This window comes from Pseudorca crassidens, chromosome 3 (assembly GCF_039906515.1).
Source record: "Pseudorca crassidens isolate mPseCra1 chromosome 3, mPseCra1.hap1, whole genome shotgun sequence".
Taxonomy (NCBI): domain Eukaryota; kingdom Metazoa; phylum Chordata; class Mammalia; order Artiodactyla; family Delphinidae; genus Pseudorca; species Pseudorca crassidens.
The window spans coordinates 142,733,219-142,758,541 of record NC_090298.1 but is presented as its reverse complement, the minus strand read 5'-3'; positions in this window follow the sequence as shown (position 1 = coordinate 142,758,541).

Here is a 25,323-nt window from a genome sequence, read left to right as displayed (position 1 = left end):
TCTAAACAGCAGAAAGAGAGAAAAAGGCTCTACAGGGCAAAGGAATGTGTTCTTCTCCAGCCCACTATGGCATAACCTCAGTTCTAAGTGTGTCTCTCCCACTTTCAAATCTTGGCTGGTTTCCCTATACCTTTGAGATCAAATTCAAGTGCCCTATTGATATTTAAGGCCCTTCCTCCTAGTGGTAGTCATTAAAAGCTATTCACCAATGTTTCTAGTTCTCCTTTGGGGCCTATGAGAGGATTGTATTTTCCCATTGTCTTCAAGTTAGGCATGGCCATGTGGCTGGTTTTGGCCAATAAAATGTGAATGAAAGTAACATGTGTCACTTCTAGTTGAGAGTCTATAAAATCCACTCCATTCATCATTTTCTTGTCCCCTTGCCACAGTGAATGTTGATGATCCATGTGGTAGAGGGTCCATCAGGACAGCACAGAGAAGATCCCAGTTGACCCATGATGAATTATTAGCCCAGGTGAGAAATAGTTAACTGTGTTGTGCTAAGCCACTGAGATTTAGAAGCTGTTTGTTACTGCAGTATGACCTAACCCATCCTGACCCATGCACTACTGACCTCCCAATCTGTTTCCACATGATATGATTACTGTACACACAGTGTGACTCTTCAGCTCCATGCTTTGGCCCATGCTGATCACTCTTAGTCTTTATTCACGTCCTCCAATATCCAAGCAACCTGCAACATCCCTTCCAAACCAAGATCAAATATCACCACCTCCATGAAGCCTTCTCTGTCTCCTCAAGGCAGAGTTAGATGGACTCCCCTTGGAAATCAGCTCCAAAAACATTCCATGAATGACTGAGTGGGGAAGGGGATGAGGTGAGGCTGTATGATCAGATGTGACTTGTCTGCCATATTTTCCTACGTTAAGGACTCTCAGATGGTGCAAAACCCATAGCCCTTTCTCTTTCATTCTAAAGTATGCCATTTCTCCCTGCAGAGTAAGCAGAAACATGTTAAGTATGTGTCCTCTGCACTGCAGGATGCCAGGTTTAGCTTTAACCTAAAGGACATGCTCAGTATTTTCCTGAAGACATTCAGAGAATGTGCCAAGCATTTGCTTCAGAATCTCCAGGAGGAGCTGGAGAGGCACAGCAGAGTGGAGAAGAAGGGGCACATGGTGTGGCATATGGTGTCAGTGGCACCTTGCCAGAGATGGCAGCACTTACATTGGCTGTGGGAATAACTTGGAGAATAAATTACACTCAAGTAGGGGACAGTACAGGAGACAAAATGAGACTGAAGTGTTGTACCAGGACCATGGTAGAATGCTGCAGATGGATGGCCTTTCTGTCTAGAGCAGTGGTTCTCAACCCTAACTGCACCTCAAAATTTCCTGGAGAATTTGTTTTAAATGCTGGTGCTTAGGCAGCATCCCAGACTAGTTAGATCAGAATCTCTGGGGGTAGGGCCCAGGTATCAGCATTTTTCAAAACTCCCTATGTGATTCATGTGTCACCAGGACTGACAGCCACCACTCTTGAGCACAGCCTTTGCTTGGTCTTCCCAGCAGACCCCAGGAGGCTGATAGCAAATGTGGCGTGCGTTTATCCTGCTTCAGTTCTCATACCCTAAGCAATACTGATATTCTATGAAATTGGGAGAGATGAGTTAGTATTTGCTGGGTGCCCTCTATGTGCAAGACCTTGGTGGTACACACCTTACACACACTGTTTTATTTAATCATTGCTTCAACCCCATGGAATGACCACCTCCTTTGAGAAAACTGAGGTTTAAAGAAGGGAAATATTGTTCATACAGCTAACAATCAGCAGTCAGTATTCAGTTCAAGAGAGCCTTTTCCTCTGTGCCACTGGTTTTCAGACTACGGTGGTATTTGAGGTGCTGAGGAAATCTGTTCAAATATCATTTTTTAAAGTACATTTACAATTTTCAAAGCCATAACGTGGAAGGGCACACACCCAATTGTCCCATGTACCAAACCACAACACATTGAAGCCTTCCAGTGCTTTACTGTGTGTTTCTGTGACAATTCACTGTGATGCAGACTTCCAACGAAGGATTCTTCTGCCACCTCAGTATTTACCATTGAACATCTGGAAAATGGGTTTACTGATTATTATTACAATGATTAGAATTGTTCTTTTTAAAAAGTATATCAGGCTTGGGCATGTTTACACTTACATAAAATTGTTCAAAGGAATATATTAGGGGAAAATATGTGCCTAGCACCCTTGGATAAATACTGAATATACCTGCTCAGTGCAAATGCTCATCAAGGTGTCAAGCCAGGTGTGTGACACCAGGTGAAGGCTTACATGGCACAACACGTCCATGTCCTTCTGGGACTCCTGCGGGGTTTGCAGCAAGTTTGGGGGCTCCCCTCCAAATGTGATTAAGTTCTGTTGGACAGGTTGCCACTGAACGTAAAGGGTCCGCAATGAACCTGAAATGTAAAGCTGGGGTTCAACATGCAAAACACAAGGAGTTGGGCAGCTTTGAAACTTACAAGGATGATCATTACTTTAACAATTAAATCATATTGTATAAAATACTAAATAATGGGGATTCTTCATTGATCCCAGATTCCATGCACTGACTTCTTCAAGCTGTGCATTTGCAATTCAGGAATGCCAATATGTTGTCAGTGATTCAGTGTTGAAACAGAAATTCTGTACTATGTTTTCAAGCTGCTTCATGAGTTTCATTTGACAAATATCCTGAGATTACTCATTGAGCTGTTAAAAACAAACATCTGCAGGTAGCAGCATCAGTGGTAGATTCAGCTGGGCAGAGGCAGCAGCCCAGGGAGCCTGAGGCTGGAGCCTCGTGGAGGGGCTCAGAGCCAACAGGGTCCTGAGTAGGCCATGGTCCGGGATATCAGGGCCCCTCCAGGCCCACTGACGTGCCCTCAATGCCAACTGGGGCTCAGCAGGGTAGAGTGGAGTCTGGGCCCAGACTTTGGGTCTAGTAGGAGGCCCATGTTTATGCTGTCCAACTCTTTCACCTCTGAAGCAGAATCTGAAGCTGTGGTTGGCTATTTAGAGGACATTATCATGAATGATGAGTTCCAGCTGTTACAGAGAAAAACCATGGACGAGTACTACCAGGAGTTTGAAAACAGAAGGAGAATTAACTCACATACATGTCTATTTTAATGAATATAATTCTTTGGTAGAAAAGTATATTGAAGAAAGGCTGCTGGAACAGATCCCACAGTCAACATGGCACCCTTCACAGCAACATAGAGCATCACAAAGATGAAGGGGCTGGGGACATACTCAACATGCTACTCACATGGACAGTTGACCCTTGAACAACACGAGTTTGAACTGCCAGCTCCACTTATACGTGGATCTGTTTCTATAAATACATACTACATTACTACATGGTCTGCAGTTGGTTGTGTCCTCAGATGCAGAATGGTGGATACAGAGAGTCAATTGTAAAATTGCGGGCGGATGTTCAACCCCTAACATCCATATTGCTCAGGAGTTAACTGTACTGATTTTTAGGAATTTAAAGACATGCTTCTGGACTACAGAGCAGAAGAAGGCCAGGCACTGGACTTCAGCAGCAGTTCAGTGGAGACTTTGTTGTGAAAATCATCTTCCATGCCAGCCTCCCAGAAAAATCTGTGGTACCAACTCCCACCTCCAGGCAATGGGACTGTTGTGGACATCATTGGCCCAAAAGGCTTGGAGAGGCTTTGGCTAATGGTGACAGGAGAATACATCTTGGAGAGATAGACTCTGTGCTGCAGGTCCTCTTGAATGTTAATTATTGATGAGTCAAAAAGAAAATTACCCTACTCTGAAACACCTTGTGTTCTGTATTCCTCCCAGAGCAGACACCTCTCTCAGCTGCTTCTGAATCAGATTTCTGGGGTAAGCCGATATTGAACATTCTACCTGGGGGTCCCCTTCCTCCAACACACATGTTGGTGTGCCAAAAATGTGGGATAGCCCACCATCATGAACCCACCCCCCCAACTTATTCCCAAATACCACAGCAGGCTTACCACAAATTTTCTACATATTCTCAGCTCTTTCACTTGAGTGAGTCTCAGCCCTTCAGCCCCAGTCGCCCAGCTGTGTGAGAACCATCTGGGAGTGTTTGTACAGAATGTTACTCAAACCAGCTATCCCTGTCTTGAGATTTTTGAAGCTCCTATTATCACAGCTAGCCTTGGCTATGGGAATAAACTGAAAGAGATGCTCTTTGCCTAAAAGCTTCATGTGAACATCACTCTGTTTACATTTGCAGGCCTCTTATCACTCTGTCTTCTGCTGGTCCTGATGGAGTCTCACTGTTTCTGGAAGCCTCTTTTAAGCATTATTTTTGAAAAAAATATTCTATAACTGAACATTCAGGTTAACTTAATAGATCTATCCTTGGAATTTCCTTTATTATTCCCTTAAAGATCAAAGTATTATATACTGTGTGCTTTTTAGTTGTTAGTGCTATGAAGGCAAAAATATTTTCCACGTTGGCTTTCTTATTTTAGTGGGTACAAATAAACATGTGCTGTGCACTGGTAGTAGGCTAAAAAATATGCTTTCCTTATCCCATGATACATGTGTTTGTTCAGGTTTATTTAACATCCTTTCTGTATAACTCAGTTTGTTAGATTTTCTGTTGGGGTGGTAGATGTGAGTTTGGTTTGTTTTTTCGTGGTTTTTTTTTTTTTTTTTTTTTTTTTTTTTTTGCGGTACGCGGGCCTCTCACTGTTGTGGCCTCTCCCGTTGTGGAGCACAGGCTCCGGACATGCAGGCTCAGCAGACATGGCTCACGGGCCCAGCCACTCCACTGCACGTGGGATCTTCCCGGACTGGGGCACGAACCTGCATCCCCTGCATCGGCAGGCGGATTCTCAACCACTGCGCCACCAGGGAAGTCCATGAGTTTGGTTTTTAAAAAAAAAAAAGATGACTGCAATGTCTTAGCCCTTTCAAAATCTCTCTCTTACCAACTTGGTGTTCCAATGGTCCAGCTCAGCATGAGTAAGGGGTAGAACTGCTTTACCAGCCACCTGTCTGGCTTTGATTCAGTACGATGTTTGGTAGAAAATTACTTAATGGAAAATGTGTATGTCACATCTCCAGAAAGAAGAAAAGTGGTAGTTTTTTTAAAGTCTGCCATTTGTAGCTACTTCTCTGTGTGAATCAAAACATTTTCAGCACTGATTGTTCAGTGTTTAGGTTGACTAAACTATAAAACAAAATACAGGACTACACAGGGTGCTGAGGCTAATAGGTGGTAACCATTCATAAGCCTCAGTTCAAATTGTGCGTTCACCAAAACTGCTTTGCTGTCTTTATCGACTAACTTTAGCACAAGGAATTGTTATAATTTGAAATTATAAAATAAATATGAACTAACAAAGTACTACTTGTGTGTTTTCTGCGTGACCATTTTTTCCTTACAAGCTTCCATTTTCTTTAAAGAGTGTTGAAAATTACTATCCTATTTTAGGCTACCCCCAAAAAATTAATGAGAATTGAAACCACCCTGTAGAAAGAAAAATAATTTATTAAATAGTTTCATTATGAACGTCTGCCATGAGTGTGTGTGTGTGTGTGTGTGTGTGTGTATGCTTAGGCTCACATGTATCCACTTACATGCACATATGTATTGCACACATTTAGCAGATGACAACTACTGCTTTGATATAACCAAGCCGTTCACAATAGGGTTTTGGTGAAATGAAGCATGTAACACAGAGGAACCCGGGGTACTGCCAAAGCTTAAGTTCTGACCTCTTTCTTTTGCCTGATTCTGACATCCTCTGAGCTACTTCTGAATCCCACTCTGGTCCATGTCCCATGCCCATCCACCCAACCAATCACTTTCTTGTGTGGAACTAATGTATTAATTGTATAGGATTCTCAGTGTCAGTGAGATTTTTACTTCCTCAGAGTTCTTCATAGATTCCACCTGCCTTGAAACACAGTGTTTCTTCCATGGTATTTGAACTGTTCTACCTACATCTATTCATGCATGTTATTGTACAGTTCCCCAGGAACGAGGGCTCCCCGGGCACAATGCTCTTCCATGCCATCTCATCCTGATAATGCAACTGCCAAAGCCATGCTACAAACCCATAGCTGAGGGCTGGATCTATCCCTTGTAGCTCAGGCCACTTTTGACCCAAACAAATAGCTTGCTGAAGGGGCATTTTAAACTCCAGTCCCACCACTTATTAACTTTGTGTCCTTAGACAAATCGTTTCACGTCTCTGAGCTCAACCCTAAAATGGAGAGAAGAATCCCTGTTTTGCAAGGTTGTTGTGAGCATTGAATGAGTTATGGAGGCAATGTGCTAGACTATAGAAATGTCTGATAAATGTGTTGTATTCAAAAATGTGTTGATTTTTTAAAAAATCTCAGCTCCTTTTCTTTCAAGCATTGTCAAATCAGTTGGGATATTTTGCATACTCTTTAAAGTTTTTACTTTCTATCTAAAAAGACAAGTAAAAACATTTCATGATTACCTACTTACTAAAACTTTTCTAATTTCTTTCTTGACAGATAACATTATCTAATGTCTGCCATTCTGGGTGCAATATGTAGAGTATCTGGTATTTTTTACCACCTAAAAGAGTAAATTTTAGGTTGTTTTTAACCTTTTATCATTCATTCTCTCCCTTATACTTTTTTAATAATGAATTTAACATAAAATTTTTGGTTTTCCTTTCTTTTCATCTTACCTTCCAGCTTGAACACATACTTCAGCAAGTTTCTAGTCCCATCTCAGGCCAAGAGATGGAAGTTAAAGTGGGAAAGTGTGGGATTTAGAGTCAGAGATTGACTTCACCATCCATTTGCTGTGTCACGTGAGCAAATCACCTAACTCTCTGCTCTACAAAATGAGTCAGAACATGTCCTATCTCCCAGGGTTGGTGTGAGGAGCTGATGATATTCTTGAGAAGCAGTGAAGTTTGGAAATTGTGATGTTTTATACACGTGCTCTTCTGTACTTACCCATCTCCCTGGGAGGCTAGAGTAGTAGGGAGAGGAAAATAGTGTTTCACTCAGAATCATAATACAGGAAATACAGGGTCTGCATCCCTGTGGGTGTTTATAGACGGATGTTTAAGGATGGAGTGTTGGCTTTGCTCCAGAAGCACCGCCCACGTTCAAGTCACATCCAACACCTCTCCGTGTTGCAAATATTTATGGAGAAGCAGTTTACACTGAAACCAGTTAGGAAGATGACCCAGTGCCTGCCACATGACAAGAATTTCATTCCACACACTTTCTGAACCCCTGCTCTGGGCCAAGCCCTGTGTCTGGCATGGAGCTACAGAGGGGAAAGTCCCAGGCACTCAGTAATCTCATCCTCCACATTTTTGTGGAGAACTTCCATGTGCCAGGCACCCTCCCAGGTGCCAAGGACACAACAGAGAATAAGGAAAGGGGTTCCTGCTGTCATGAAGCTTATATTTTCAGAGACGGGAAACACGCAATGAAAGGGAAAAATATTTTAAAGATAAGTTTAGAAAGTGAAAAGTGCTATGAAGAAAATCAAATGGGGTAATAAGACATAAAGAGACAGGGAGCTATTTAGATGTGATGGTCGGGGATGGGCTCCCTCAGGAGGTTACATTTGAGCAATGAGGATGAGTGTGAACGTGTAGAACTACTGATACTACCAAGAGTTTGGCTAGAGGATTGGATAAGGAAAGGAATCCACCCTTTTAAACCACCTACTGTGTGTCAGGGACTGTGCTGTGTTAATAAATTTCCACTTATTTAATCTTCACAAGCAGACACTATACTGACTTTCGTCCCCAGTACCAAGAGCAATGCATGGCAGGTGTACTCTAATAAAAATAGAATGAATGAAAACATGAATAAATGAGTTAGAATTTATCAATTCTGTTTTTTAAATAAGGAAAGGGAGGCTCCGAGAATTTAAGTTTCCCAAGGCCACACAGCTATAAGTGGCAGAGCTAGAGTAGTCTTGTCTTTAAAATGTTGTTTGATTTTTTAAATTTTATTTTATAAAATTAGAATTCATTTACAAATATTTTGTTTGAGATTATTTATATTTATGAAAATAAAGTGAGATCAACAAGCCTATAATTTTCTTGGCTCAAACTACTCTTTTCAGATTGACATCAAGGTCATATCAAGCTCATGAAATATACTGATTTGCTTTTCCTATATTGCTACACTCTAGAAGTTGTTGTACAAAATAGGGATTGTCTGTTAGTTGAATATTTGGTACATCTTACCTATAGAACCCTTCCAAACAGTTGCTTATTAAAGGAGCAAGGGTAGTTTTAACTATTACTATTGTTAGTGCATGAGTGTATGGCCCCTCTGGGTCAATTCTGTGCTTTGAGTTGGGGACATGCAAATGAAAAATCAAGTTCCTTTCTGCATCCAATTTTGAAACAGTGATCTATTTATTCAACGAATATTTACTAAGCATCTCTTACAAGTCAGGCATTCTTCTAGGCACCATGAGTACAGCAATAAAACAGAAAAAAAGAATCCCTGCCCTCATGGAATTTATATTCTAATGAAGGGAGACAGATAGTAAACAGAAAAGTAAATAATACAGAATATTACAAGGGGATAATACTCCACAGAAATAAGTCAGAGAAGGGAGATAAGAAATGCAGGGCCTCTCTAAAATGTTTACATGTTAGGCAAAGACTTGAAGGAGGTAAGTATTGCAGAGAAGGAGGAAAAGGCATATGCAAAGCTTAGACTGGGAAAGGCACATGCAAAGCCTAGAGGTGTGTGTCACATATTAAGAAGAGCAAGGAGGTCAGCATGGCTGGAAAGAGTCCAACAACAGAGACAGAGAATCAGATAGGATCAGAAAGGCAATGGGGCCCAGCTTGTGTACAGCCTTTGGAAGAACTTGAAAGAAATTTGACTTTTACTCTGACCGAGATGGAAAGTAATAGGAGGTTATTAAGCAGAGACATGATGATACCTGATATGTTTTAATAGGATTACTCTGGCTTCCATGTTGAATAGAGAAAGAGAATAACAGTCAAGGGACCAGTGAAGAGGCCACTGCAGCCAACGAGGTAATGACAATGATGGCTTGGACCATGACAACTAAAGTGGAAATAGACAGAAGTGGTCAGATTCCAGATATATTTGAAGATTAAGCAGTAGGGTTTGCTGATACATGTAAAATAGGTTACATACTGGTGACAAAAAGACACCAATGTTTTTAGCTCAAGCAATCAAAAAATCAAATTGTCATTAATTTAGGTAGAAACTCACTCCAATTAATTGACTAAGAGTTCCATTTTGCACATGTTAAGTTTAAGTTTGATAGACAAGTGGAGATGTCGAGTATGAAAATGGATATGGGAGTTTGAAGTTTAGGAAAGAAGCCTAGCTAGAGATATCAATTTAGGCTTCATCATCTTCAGATGGTATTTAAAGCCATGATATTAAATAATATAGCCAAGGGAGTGATAGAGAAGATGGAGGGTCCAAGGACTGAATCTTGGAGCGCTCCTCATTAAGAAGCAGGACATATGAAAAGGAGTCAGCAGAGGAGATTGAGGCAGAGTGGCCAGTGAGAAAGGGGAAAATCAATGCACTGTGATCCACTAGAAGTAAATGAACAAAGCATATCAAAGCAGAGGAAGTGATCAACTGTGTCAAATGCTGCTGATAGATCAAGAAGGTCTATGGATCTGGACTGGGAGACTGGAAGACTGAGAATTAACCACTGGATTTAGCAATGAAGAGATCATCTGGATAGGACCAAGGGAAGTTTTATTATAGTTATGGGAGCAAAAATCTGATTAAAGTAACTTCAAGACATAATGGATGCATTATCCTGCTATGGCTGCTATAATGAAATACCCCATACCGGGTGGCTTTAAAAATAGAAGTTTATTTTCTCAGTTTTAGAGGCTAGAAGTCCAAGATCAAGGTGCCTGCAGGTTTGCTTTCTCCAGTGGCCTCTCTCCCTGGCTTGTAAAGGGCCACCTTCTTGCTGTGTCTTCATATTTCCTTTGCGTGTATACACTACTGGTGTCTCTCCCTCTTCTTATAAGGACACCAGTCTTATCAGATTAAAGGCCCATCTTATAACCTCATTTACCCTTAATTATAACTTTAAATGCCCCATCTCCAAATATAGTCACATTGGAGGTTAGGGTTTCAACATATGAATGGAATGGTGGGGAGAGGAAGGAGACACAATTCAGTCCATTACAATGGAAGAGAAGGAACTTCCTCTTATGGTGGTGTGAAGAGATGCATAATTCCTCTCAACAAGAAAACAAGTATAAAATTGGACAAGATAGTCAAAAGCAAGCATTTTGGGGCACTGTAAATTGGCCAAGGGCAGACAACAATTTGAGAACTGTCTGTTGTTGAAAAACTGCAAGAGTTTCAGGTAAGAACAGCAGGAGTCTGTCTTCTTACCTGGAACTGCACCTATCCTCCACCTACAAACTCAGAGAGTAAAACGAGTGGTTTTAATCAGCATGGAGGTGGCCTTGAAAATCAACAGCTGTGCTAGCAAAAGGAAGACATCATCTAGGGTAGAGCAAAGACAAAAGCCCTGTGTTCTTGCCAGGTAAACGTGGTTAAATTGGTTGGGAATGAAGAGAGAACACCTTTAGCTTTGCTAACGCAGAGCTGTGATCTCAGATGGGGTGAGAGCTAGACCAGCCTGAAATCCTGGAATTGAGGAAGCTATAGAAAGCTTGAGATAGGCTTTACACACATTGCTGGCTGACTGGAAAAACTACACGTATGTTCAAGAGAAACCAAAAGAGCATAGAAGAAAGTAAAAGACAAGGCAAACTTGAGAACTGCCTGCAATTTTGAATGCATTCCCCAACCCACACACATATCAATCAGCATATACTGGGGGCCTGGGTTTCAGGGTGTTTGAGCACAATCTGTACCCAAATCATTGACCACTCAGTTATGTAGACACAGGGGTCCCCATGGGAAGCAGGGCTAATAAATAAAAACAAGAAGAGAAAATTGAGGAGAGACATCAGTGGATGCCCATTGCAGAGGAGATGGATTCCACAGCTTAGGTCCAAGGAAGTTACTTTTAAAAATAAAAAGAAATCTGATAAAGAAGTAAGACTCAAATAACTAAGAAATGAAAGAGGTGACATTGTAACAGACTTTATGAAATAAAAAGAATTAGAAAACATATGAAAACATATTTGGCAACCTAGTGAAATGAATAAATTCCTGAAAACATACAACCTACAAAGACTGAATCAAGAAGAAAGAAAAAATCTGAACAGACATATCACTAGACCATTATCTAACTAGTAGAATCAGTAATAAAAAACCTACCAACAAAGAAAAGCCCAGGACCAGGTGGCTTCACTGGCAAATCCTACCAAACATTTAAAGAATTAACAATCCTCCTCAAACTCTTCCAAAAAATTGAAAGAGAAGGGACACTTCCAAACTCATTCTAGGAGGTTAGCATTACTCCGATCCATAAGCTAGACAAAGACACTGCAAGAAAAGAAAACTACAGACCAATATCCACTGATGAATATTGATGCAAAAATCCACAACAAAATACTAACAAACAGAATTCAACAGCATATTCAAAGCATTGTACAGCACTACCATGTGGGTTTTATTCATGGAATACAAGGATGGTTCAACATACAGGAATTAATCAATGTAATACACATAAGAGAATGAAGGAAAAAAACACATGATCATTTCAACTGATGCAGAAAAAAAGTATTTGACACACCCAATACTCTTTCATGATAAAAATACTTAAAACAAGGATAGAAGGAAACTACCTCAACATAATAAAAGCCATATATGAATGACCCACAGCTAACATCATATGCAATGGTGAAAGACTGAAAGCTTTTCCTCTAAGATTAGGAGCAAGACAAGGATGCCTACTTTTGCCACTTCTATTTAACATAGTACTGGAAGTCCTAGCCAGATTAATTAGGCAAGAGAAATAAATTAAAAGTTTACACATTTGAAAGGAAGGAGTAAAATAATCTTGTTTCATAGATAACATAATCTTACATGTAAAATACTCTAAATAGTCCATACAATGTCAGTTGGAGCTAATAAATTAATACTTCAAATTTATAGGATATCAACACCCCCAAATTTGTTACATTTCTATACATCAATAATGAACAATACAAATAGAAAATTAAAATAATTCCATTTGCAATAACACCAAAAAGAATAAAATACTTAGGAATAAACTTAGTTGATGAGGCAGAAGACTTGTACACTGAAAATTTAAAAAGCTTGTGTATTGAAATTAAAGAAGACACAAATAAGTGGAAAGACATCCTGTGTTCATGGATTGGAAGACTTAATATCATTGAGATGTCAATACTATTCAAAGTAATCTACACACTTAATACAATCTGAAAAGATCTCAATGGCATTTTTTGAAGAATTGGAGAAATCCATACTAAAATGTATGCAATCCCAAGAGACTCCAGATAGTTAAAACAATCTTGAAAAAGAAGAACAAAGCTGGAGAGCTCATATTTCCTAACTTCAAAACTTATCACAAAGCTACAATAATCATGACAGTGTGGTACTGACATAAAAAAAGACACAGATACCCAATGGAACAAAATACAGAACCCAGAAAAAACTTGTAGGTGTGGTCAAATGGTTTCTGATATTCAACAAATGGTGTTGGGAAAGCCAGATATCAACATAGAAGAGTGAAGATGGATTTTTGCCTAACACCATATACAAAAATTAACTCAAAATGGATCAAACATCTAAATCTAAGACCTGAAACTATAAAACTACTAGAAGAAAACATAGAGAAAAACTTCATAACATTGGATTTGACAAGGATAGGACACCAAAAGCACAGGCAACAAAAGTAAAAATAGACAAATTGGACTACATCAAAATTAAAAACTTCTGTGCAGCAAAGAATACAATCAATAGAGTGAAATGACAGCCTGTGGAATAGAAGAAAATGTTTGCAAATCATAGAGTTGATAATAGGTTAATATCCAGAATGTATAAATAACTCCTACAGCTCAACAACAACAAAATCTGATTCAAAAATGGGCAAAGGACGTGAGCCATGGCCACTGGGTCTGCACATCTGGAGCCTGTGCTCCGCAACGGGAGAGGCCACAACAGTGAGAGGCCCGTGTACCGCAAAAAAATAAAATAAATAAAACACATTTCTTTAAAAAAAAAAGGGCAAAGGACTTAAATAGACATTTCTCCAAAGATAATATACAAATGGCCAACATGCATATGAAAAGATGCTCAACATTACTAATCATTAGGGAAATACAAATCAAAGCCACAATAAGATACCAGCTCACACCCATTAAGATGGCTACTATGAAAATAAAATAAAATAAAATAACAAGCATGGATGAGGATGTGGAGAAATTGGAACCCTTATGTACTGTTGGTGGGAATGAAAAATGCAGATGCTGTGGAAAATAACATGTTGGTTTCTCAAAAAGCTAAAAGTGGAATTACTATGTGATGTAGCAATTCCATTTATCAGTATATACACAGAAGAGTTGAAAGTAGGATCTTAAGAAATATTTTCACGTTTATGTTCATAGCAACAATTTACAACAGCCAAGAGGTGGAAGCAAACCTGGTCTCTATCAATGAATGAATGAATAAACAAGGTGTAATATATACATACAATGCAATGTTATTCCATCTTAAGAAAGAAGAAAATTCTGTTCATGTACAACATGGATTAAGCTTAAGGGCATGATGGTAAGTGAAATAAACCAGTCACAAAAAGACAAATATGATATGATTTTACTTATATGAAGTATCTAAAGTAATCAAACTCAGAAACAAAAAGTAGAACGCTGGTTATCCCAGGGCTGAGGGAGAGAAACATGGGGAGTTATTTTGAATGGGTACAGACCTTCAGTTTTGCAAGAAGAAAAATTCTGGAGATCTGTTGCATAATCATGTGAATATACTTAACACTACTGAACTGTACACTTAGAAATGGTTAAGATGGTAAAGTTCATGTTATGTGTTTTTTATCACAATAATTTTTTTAAAAAAAACTAAATCCAAAGAAGAGGAAGCACTTCCTCACAGCCTCTTGTATAATGAATGGCAAAGACAAGGTTCAAATCCAGGTTTGTCTAACCCCTCAGCTAAGGGGTTTCTTCTACTGTACTACAGAGTTTTTGTTTTATAAAAAAAAAAAGGAAAAGAAAAACTCTTAGAGTGTTGGAGTGGCTATATTAATATCAGGCACAATAGACTTTAAGTTCAGGAATACTGCTAGAGACAAAAATATTTCACAATGATGAAAGGGTCTGTTCATCAGAAAGATGTAACAATGATAAATGTGTATCTACCTAAAACAACGACACAAAATACAAAAGCAAAAACTGACAGAATTAAAAAAAGAAATAGATAATTGAATAATTTTACTTGGAAATTTCATGCTCCTCTCTCAGTGACTGATAGAACAACAAAATAAACTTGACCTAATGACACATCTAGAACACTCCACCCAACAACAAAAGAGTATAGTTCTTTCAGCTTCACAGGGAAGATTCTTCTCCAGAATAGATTATATGCTGGGCCATAAAACAGACTTCAATAAAATTTAAAATTTGAAATCATACAAAGTATATTTTCTGGCCGTATGAAATTAAACTAGAAATCAGCAACAGAAAGAATCTAGGAAATTCTGGAATATTTGCAAATTAAAAAACACATTTCCAAACAACCCATGAGGCTAAGAAGTTACAAGGAAAATACATAAATAAAATAAAAACACAAAATAAAAATATGTAGGAAAGAGTTACAGCTATGTTTAGAGGGAAATTTATAGTTTTAAATACAGAAAAAAAAATACCAAAAATCAAAAATCTAACGTTCTACCTCAAAAACCTAGAAAAGGAAGAACAAATCAAAAACAGCCTAAATAGAAGGTCAATAGTAACTTTAAGAGCATAAATCAATAAACTAGAAAAACAGAAAAATAAAATGGAGGGAATCAATGAAATCAAACATTAGTTCTTTATAAAGATCAACAAAATTAATGTACCTTTGCCGAGCCGAGAATGACTTTTAGAAAAAATAAATAAATAAAGAGCACACAATTACCAAAGTCAACAATAAAAAAAGGGAAATCACTACAAACCTACAGAAAATAAAAAGAATGTAATGGAACATTAGAAACAAGTTTATGCCAACAAAATAGACTTAGATGAAATGGTCAAATGCCTAGATAGACACAAATTGCCAAAAGTAACTCAAGAAGGAATAGAAAATCTGAATAGACATATATCAAGTAAATAAATTGAATTAGTAATCTAAAATCTTGCCACACAGAAAAGCCCAGGCCCTGATAGCTTCATTGTTGAATTCCATCAAACATTTAAGGAAAAAAATACTATGCAAACTCTTTCTGAAAATAGACAAGAAGGGAAAACTTCTTAATCCACTTAATGAGGCAGGTGTTACCTTGATACGACAGCAAGATAAAGATATCACAAGAAAGGAAAATTATGGATCAATGTCTCTCATAAGCACAGATACAAAAATAAAAAATCTTAATAAAATATTACGAGATCTGGTGATAGATACGCCTGCTTTCTTGCCCTTTGATTGAGATGACTCTGGGGCATGTTTTACAGTTCCTCGGGGCCACCAGTGGGATTGCACCTCAGTTACAGACATGGTAACCAGCTCATAAATGCACCCTGTATGAGCTTCTTTCCCTTCCCTGTCTCACTTCCCCACTCCTGCACTGAGGCTCCCTGGGGTCACCCCCCAAAACTATGTGTACTCAAATCCTTGTCTCTGGTTCCACTTCCAAGACACTCTTCCTTGCCAACTCCTTTCTTTCTGCAGTGGCACAAGCTAAGAACAGTGCAGGAAAGTCTCCCCCCAGTTTTTAATGTAGTTGTTTGGCTTGAAGCCAGAAAGACAGATGACACCTCAGATTATAACTGATTTTTCCAGGAACAGCTTGAAAAAAAATTAATTTGGGCAGAGAGAGGAAAATTCAGCAACAGAAGGAACTGGGTCACCCTTGGCATTTGGGTTTTCATATCTCAATAGGCAGAGATGATGTGGTAATTGCGGAACTCCAATCCGATCATCGTCTTCATTATAATAACGGTGCTGATTTCACACAGCAGGCACAGTGAGATTAGGAGACTTTCCCCCATTACTTTGGCACTTACCTAAGTGAGACAATATTCACTTTACAAGGCAATCTACACCCCTTATCCCCACCCCAAGGCCTGGCTGCCCAATTCTGTACACGATCATCCTATATGCAGGGAGAAATGCAGGATTAGAATTAGGATCCAAGAATGTGAATCCAATCTATAACCTCTCTTTTAAACAAACTCACATGTCCATGTGAATGAAATCTGCCAAGGTATGGAAACAAAAGTCTCGTCTGGGACTTTCCTGGACCTCCTTTCACCAGAATCACTTTTTGTCATTCACTTCTTCAACAAATATTTATTTTGCATCTACTGTGTCCCATCTCTGTGACAGAGTATGGTGGATAAGTCTTGAAGTGACCACCCCTGCTGAGTTACACCCTTGTATAATGCCCTCCCCTCAAGTACAGAAGAACCTATGACTTGCTTCCAAGCAAAAGGACATGGCAAAGGCAACAGGGTGTCACTCTGTAATTATATAAGACCTCACCTTAACAAACAGGAGTGGGAGAGACTCTCCCTTCATGACTTGAAGAAGTAGGCTGCCATGTTGTGAAAGTGATCCAAGTGACAGCCACCAACGTACAGCCTCAAGGAACTGTGGTGGCCTCTAGAAGCTGGCCAACGAGAAAACAGGGACCTCAGTCCTTAGCCATAAGGACATTGATTCTGCCAACAACCTGAGGGAGTATGGAAGTGGACTTTTTCCCAGTTAAGCCTCCAGATAAGAATACATTCCAGCCAACCTCATGATTACAGCCTTGCAAGATCCTGAGCAGAGGCCCCAGCTAAGCCATACTTGGATTTCTGATGAATCTAAGATAACAAACGTGTGTTGTTCAAAGCTGTTAAGTTTGTGGTAACCTGTTATGCAACATATAAAACTAATACACAGAGCTAGGGATACTTCTTTGTCCTCTCACACCCTTTGTATTTAAACCTAGTTTCCCCATATTTAACCTCAGTCATCTTACTTGACACTCTTAATTGGATGCATCACTCAGGCTCTAGTTCTGCAAGATTTGAGTTTGTGACAGACAACTGGCAAAGCGAATACTACTCATGGCCTGGAATGACCAAACTGACTTGCAGCTGAACTGCACTAAGGGAAAGGGCACTTGCAACTTCTCAGGGGTCAAAATTGCTAATGCTCTCCAGTATCTGAATCCTCACCTCCTTCCTGAGTGCAGTGCCAGATCTCGTTTCCCAAACCCCTTGCTAGTCATGACACTGGTTCTCACCAGAGGAACATCAACTTCCCAAAGTGCTTTAGTCACCTCTAGGACAAAGAGTTAAGAATGAGTGTGCCTTCTCTGTTCTTTATTGCTCTTCTCTCAGTTACCAACTGAAAAAATTCCAGTGGAAAATCCTGAGGCCCTAAGAAATGGCAGAAACATGATAGAAGGCACCTGGATCCCTGAAGGACTGCATGGAGCTAAGCCCCAACCCCCACCCTGACCATTATTGGACAAGGTCTATTACTTAGGGCTTAAATAGAGAAAGAGAACTCGTGTCCACAGACAACCCTATTGTCAGGAACCAGCAATTCTCTGGGTAATAAGAAGAGTGGACTAGGACACTTACAGGGTCTCCATCTTATACCTGCAGTTTGTGGCCATAATCATAAGGCACATAAGGCTTTACCGAGAGAGTAGTTACTAATTAAATATTATTCAAAATGTCTCACTCTTGTGCAACCTTCTATATGTGAAGTAGAGTGTACTGAAAAACAAATCTCACATCAAATGATTTTTACCTGTCTGCTTTAATTTCAGTAAGACCCCTTAAAAGAATTGCAGATATTGATTGCCTGTCGAAAACAGCAGGCAGGGAGATGCATATTAAGATATGTATTGCAAGAAATTGGCTTACATGACTGTGGGGACTACCTATGCAAGTCCTAAATCCTTAGAGCAGGGTGTCAGGAAAGGCAGGATGGAACTTTCCAGCACAAGCTGAAGCATCAATCCACAGGTGGAATTTCTTCTTCTCCGTGGAAGTCTTAGAGGTTCTTAAGGCTTTTCGACTGATCGAATCAGGCTCACCCAGAATATCTAGGATAATCTCCCTTACTTCAAGTCATTTTAGATGTTAATTACCTCTACAAAATACCTTCATAGCAATACCTGGATTAATGTTTGATTGAATAACTAGACACAGTAGCTTTGCCAGGCTGACACATAAAACTGACTGTCACAATAGTGATAATAATTAGTGAACACAGCTGTGATAAGCCACTGATGTTTGGAGTGTGTCTGTTACAACAGTTAGAGTCTGCCTTGACTAATATGAGTAAGTGGTCATTCTTCAAAGCCTCAGTTTTTACTTCTGAAGAATGGGGATAAGAATATCTAATTCCTGGGGCTGTCTATACCCCTAATTAGTAGAGATTAGGGCCCCTCAAAGACCTCTGGGAGCCCTCATCAGGACACAGGTGGGTTTTCTTCTAATCAGTCTTTGATTTCACAACAAATTACTCTGAATCTCTAGTGTGTCAGCATCCCCATGGCTATGACCCTGCCCCAGATCAAGCCACTTTATCCCTCACCTGGGCCACGATACTAGTCATAACTTGCTCCCCACTTCCTGTTTATCATTTGTACTGCTACAGAATGTGATTTTTATGCCCAAATTTGACCATGCTGTATCTCTTGTTAGTTATTTCCATCATTCTTTTTTGCTTGTATGTAAAACCCAAAACCTTTATCTCAAAAGACACTTGAGACTTTACAGCTTACATGTTTAGCTTCATCTTTTATCACCTGCCTCCCCAGCTCTGGGGTATCATGTCTTACATTAATTCTATCCACACACAAATCTATTCCCTTTTCCTGGTAACACTGTATTGTATTTATATGCTTTTATTAAAAGTGATGTTAGTCATTTATGTTCCTAATAACAAATAATATGCATTATTTCTTATAATTTTCACAATACCACTTTGAGGTTGAAATATTATAACCAGCAGCTAGAAATTATTAGACCAGTCTAATTCTAAAGCCTAAATTCTTAACCACCATACTAAACTACTCTCAAGCATTCATACCTATTGTTGTCTGCTTGGAATTCCCAGTCTCATCTCCCTAGCTCTTACTTCTTCCATCTGGGTAAGAGCTCCTTCTCATCCTTTGAGGATCAGTTCAAACATCACAGTGTCAACAGAGCTTTTCCTGTTCACTACCAGGCATCTGTATTTCATCCCCTCGCAAACAGCTGTATTTCCCATTCTAAGAGCACATATCACACTAGTGTGGCTTCTCTTTTCCTGACTGGACCTTGACTAATATAAATTCCATCATCATAACAATGCAGAAAGCAGCTAAAGCCCTGATATGGGCCCATGGAAAGCTGATGAACAGAACTGCCAACTAGGCTGTAGATACTGCAAAACCCACCAAGATCTCTGACGTTTGTCACACAGGTCCTCCTTCTTATCCAAAAATAATAGGTCAAATGAATTTTTAAAATTACGTTGTCCTACACATAAACCAAAGAGACACAAAAATAAATATTGCAAGGCAGTAGGAGTGAAGATGATCACTGAGAGCATCCTGTTATGTGGTTATAGAAGTTAGGGGGTTTAACAGTGCCCAAGTCCTCCCGGGGGAAAAAAATGGTTGAGAAAAGCTTTTCAAATAGACAACTCTACCACCTCCTTTAAGAGGGATCTCAGTCCTGCTTCCCAAATTCCAAAAGCATATTTCTCAACAGAGACACTGGAGGGAGGGAGACCAAGTAGGAGGCTACAACTCCAGTCCTGAAGACAGAGAGAAATGTCTTTTCATAGAGCAATGAGAGTATTAGATTGTATTACTGTTTGCCCAATATTCTGATTTCCTTCCCATTCTTGCAGGGGAATTACACATCTCCATCCATACATATATCTCCATCCTGTTGAACATAGGGATGTCCATCTAACTTGCTTCTGATAATGAAATATGGGCAGAAGTGGTGTTTGTCACTTCAAGCAGAAGTTTTAAGAGCCTAGCATGATTACTCACGTCTCTTTTCCCCTCTGCCACAAAACTGGAACTGTCCCTTGTAGAGGCTGCTCCATCGCCTGGATATCAGAGTGAAGATGTGGCTGACCCAGGATAAAAATGTTGCAAGAGCAGGTAATAAAACTTTCTCATGGAAAGTCACTGAGATTTTTAGGTCATCTGTTATACAGCAGAGTACTAAGGCTGTTCTTCTAATAAAGAAATTGGTTCCAAGGCTGGTATTTCTTCAACAAAGTCTAAAATATGCAGCTTTTGAAACTGGAAGGATGGCAGTGTAATGCATTGGTGAAACATTTGGTTAAGCTTTCACCTGCCATAATTTAGAAAACATTTAATCCTCTTATGAGCTTGTGACTTTAGTCTAAAACAGAATTTTAGCAGTGTGCTTTGATTTCCCTTTATAGCAAGTGACAAAATAATACAAGAAAGAGATAGATCAGAAAGAATTGGCCAATTTTTGTCAAGACCAAAACCTGACAGGGAATCCAGAAACTCAAGACCTTGTATGTTTTGAAGAGCTATTCATTCTTAAGCCCAAACAGGAAAAGATAAAACTGAGGTCTTTGAGTGGTTAAGGCTGATTAAAACTTAGCCTCCTAGAAAGGTCCAACTCAAGAATGTAGCCATCAGACATCACGTTAAGCCCTCTGAATTAAGTGGGCATCTGTGTCTTTTTATTAAGTTGGCATGTGTGTATGCACATTTTACTCCCCTTGGGTGTGAGCAGAAACTATGAATATGATGGGCTATCACTCCCATGATTTTCTTAAACCATATGGTAAAAGAGATTTTACAAATGTGATTAAGGTTCCTAATCAGAAGACTTTGACTTCATCAAAAAGGAAACTTTCCTGAGTGAGCCTGATAACCAGGTTTGAGAGATTTGAAGAAAAAGAGAAATTCTATTGCTGGCTTTGAAGAAGTAAGCTTCCATGTAAGGATCTGAGTACAGACTCTAGGGGTTGAAAGTAATCCCTGGATAACAGCCAGCAAGAAAACGGGAACCTCACTCCTACAACTCCATGGAACTAGATTCTTCCAGAAACCACGTGAGCTTGGAAGAGGACTCCAAGCTCCAGAAAGGTACACAGCCCTGCTGAAACCTTGATTTCAGCCTTGTGTGACCCTAGGCAGAAAATCCAGTCACACCATGCCTAGACTTCTGAGCTATAGAATTATGAGATAATTACGTGTTTTGTTTTAAGCCAATGAGATTCTGGTAATTTGTTAGGCAGCAATAGAAAACTAATACAGCACCCAATAAATCTTTTCAAAGATTTATTAGGACCAAATAGCTCAGGGGAAAGATCCTAAGGGTGTGGCTCTTGCTGAGAAAACTAATAAACTCAAGATACCCACAACTAAATATTAAGAGAAAGTCACTTCTCAAAAAGAATTCTGGGAGCTACTGACACAGGTTGAGTGAAAGATACCAGCTAAGTTTTTGAGAGAGTTTTAAGCCAAAAGAACCATCATTCTCAGAAAAAAAGGATTGTGACAGTGCAAGACTTAAAATGACCTGTGGGTCCTCAAACGTTTATAGGAGAAAGCAGGTGAGAAAGCTATTCAGCCTCCAATTAGGATATATTCTTCAAAGTCCTCTTCAGTTGCATCTAAAAAAAGATAATGGGGCCTTCCCTGGTGGCGCAGTGGTTGAGAGTCCGCCTGCCGATGCAGGGGACACGGGTTCGTGACCCGGTCCAGGAACAGCTGGGCCCGTGGGCCATGGCCGCTGAGCCTGCGCGTCGGGAGACCATGCTCCGGAGCGGGAGGGGCCGCAGCAGTGAGAGGCCCGCGTACCGCAAAAAAAAAAAAAAAAAAGATAATGGAAAAAGGAAAACACCCCAGGGGGATGAGACAGGCAAACACTGTCTCATCTTCAGCTAGAACTCTCATAATGTCTGGCATACAGAATTACAGAATTACTATGGACCAGTGACTGCTGTGTGCCTCCCATTCTTTCCCTTTCCAAATAAGAGTATTTAGTGAGATTATCCTATCCCTGTTCCAGCACAGAATTTTGGGTAAGAATAAACAAATGACTTGTATTTTTGGTTCACTGATATATGATGTTGTTGGTGTCCCAGCCCTGTCCCCTCACCCTTAACTCTTTATTTTTTATTTTTACTTATTTATTTATTTATTTTGCGGTACGTGGGCCTCTCACTGTTGTGGCCTCTCCCTTTGCGGAGCACAGGCTCCGAACACACAGGCTCAGCGGCCATGGCTCACAGGCCCAGCCGCTCCGCGGCATGTGGGATCTTCCCGGACTGGGGCACGAACCCTTGTCCCCTGCATCGGCAGGTGGACTCTCAACCACTGCGCCACCAGGGAAGCCCCGTTAACTCTTTAGTACACACCTACTGAATTTAAACTATTTATATAGTCTGAAATTTTTGCCTGAGGGCTTTCTCTGCCCAAGTGGCAATCCAGAAGTGCTGAGGAACCAACCCCCACCCAAGGAGCAGCCCTCAAACAATAACTAATGAGAGTCAATGTATAAGTACCCAAGGTTCCTTGTCCTTCAAGTGGCATAATCCTGAGGTGTGTGACTTCACTGACTCTCACAATTTCTCCAATGGGATTTAGTTCTAGCTGCCCATGCCTTTTACCGGCTACCTTCTGTTCTTTATCTCATTTCCCCTATCCTCTATTAGCTTTTCCTTTGCTTCCTGGAAAAATCATTTGCACTTGAATCCCTGTCTCAGGGTCCCATTCTAAGGAAACCCAACTATGACAATTGCTCTCTAGATCCAGAGGTTACATATCTGGTAGAGACCATGTAGAAATTACTGCACATCCTGCAGAGATCCTGAACTTTGAGTTTGAAGCAGTGACTAGGTCAGGGTTGGGAGCACTCTTGAATCGTCTCCCTTAGGGAAGAGATGAGTGTTTCTGCTTGAGGTAGAGTAAAGGAACTAAATTCCCAGTGACTAGAAGAGTGAACTTTCTCGCTCTGTGTTTCCCTTTCCTGTGGGAAGATAATACATCCCCTTTCTACTGAACTTAGAAGTAAACCATGTGACATTTTTGGCTCATAAATGGTGGGAAGAAAGTAATGAGTCATTTCCTGGGGAAAGTTTTTAGAGTCAGTGCATGGTTGGCTATATCTCTTTTCTTTCTGCTATACAACTGGCAATGTTCCAGACAGAGGTTTTTCTGTCAGCTGGATCTCAGAGTAAAATCTTAAGAGTAAAACCTGGCTGACTCAGGATAGATAGTGATAAACCTTTGTTCTTATAAGACACTGAGATTTCAGGATTGCTTGTTACTGTGATATAATCTAGACTGTCTTGATGGATACGGCGTTCCCAAACAAGGATTTTAGAAAAACAAACAAGACACAAATATCTAATGAAAGAGCATACTGAATCTATGCAACAATTCACATTCTCTGAAAGTGAGGAGATTTCAAAGAAGAGACTTCAGCTCCTGTGGTTTGGAAAGAAAGACAATCAGTACTCCATGGCTGTTTAGAGGAGCGGCAATCATAGGTATAAGAGGACAAAGCAAAATTATGCGAAGGCCATCACTCAAGGAATTCAGGAGAATTTTTTTTCTCCCCACAGATGGAGGTGTAAATAGCCAGAATCTATTATCACGGGCAATCAGAAAACTGTTGTCAGAAATTTTAAATGGAACTTTGGCAAGTGAAGTGTTTAAAGAAGAAAAATCATTATGAAAAGCTCCCAGTAATCGCTTGTATGTTTTCTAGGATCCCAGTATCAGGCACCTGTATGGGACACTGGCTCTAATTTAAGCAAAAAAAAAAAAACAAATTTGTTGTAGGGAATATTGAATACCTCTTGCATCCCAAAGATGGCTGAAGAGCTGGGTACAGTTGCTATGTAGCCAAGGACAATTTCTCCAAGTCACTGTACATTGTTGACCCAGTAAATACACCAACTCAGAGCTACCACTACTAGGGACAGACTGCAGCTTACACTGGCAATATTATGTGTCATGATGGTAGAACTGGAGCTTGGATGAGGCTGGCACCATTGCTACAACCCATCACCACAAAAGATTCGGCATGATCTTGCCTTTTTTTGTCTCTAACTTGTCATTCAAAGTCTAGGGTGTGGTCCACTCGAAAGAGAAATCCAGTACCGTGTAGAGCTTAGAAAAAGAAGATCTGGCACTTCCAGTTTTTTATAGTGAAAGATGGATTCTGCCCCCAAATGAGGGAGTCTTCAAACAGAGGAAGGGGGTTTAGAAGTTAGGTGAAAAAGAATAACAAACATCTACTGTATGACCACAGTCTTCAGCAAGGAGAGGCACTGAGATGAAAGTATGTGAAAAGGACATGAACTTGGGTTAAGTCTCTGCTCCTCCTACCCTAGCTGCGTGAAACTTCTCTCTGGACCTCAGCTTTTCATCCATAAAATAGGTGATCGCTATCTGTATGATTCCTATCCCTATCTATCTATCTATCTATTGATCTGTAACAGGCCTCTCCTGTGGGCATGTATCATGTCTTCAAAAGTCACAAAAAGTTACCATGAGCAGGTGGTAAGCCACAAACATGTTTGGATTGGACCGCCATGCTTCTTAAATGTTTGAATTAGTTATCAACACTTCAAATATTTATAAAAGACCTGGATTTATTTTTTCTAAGTTGAAATCAGATATTCTGATTGCTATTTTTTCTTATGCATATAAATGGTATCAACTTTCACCATACACTCCTCATCCAGCTTCCCTAAAACCATTTCCTTACTTTTCCTATCTGCCAATGTAACTTTCAAATCTATGACACAAAAGGAAGCATCAGGGCGGCTCGAGTTTGATTCCCACTTCTGCCACTTTCCAGCTATGTGAACTTGGCACAATAATTTTTCAAGTTTCACCCCATCTTTCAGAATGACCGTGACTACGCTTTGTAACTGAGCACAATACCAAGGAAAGGACATCACAAGCCCTTTGTTTTCAAGCCCTCTGTTGTCCCCCTAAGACTCAAGTCCTGCGACTACTTTCCTTCTTACAATTTAAGTTTTAGCAACAGTGAATTACGTTCTCTCTTACATGGTCATACATTTGCATATGCTGTTACTGTCTTCTGGCTTGTCTCTTCCCTTCTTTCCTCAACCTGGTTCAAGTGGCACCTCCTCCATGAAGCTCTCCATGATCTCCCTAAGCTGGGTTGGTTGCTTTCAGTATTATCAGGGCTCTGATTCCTT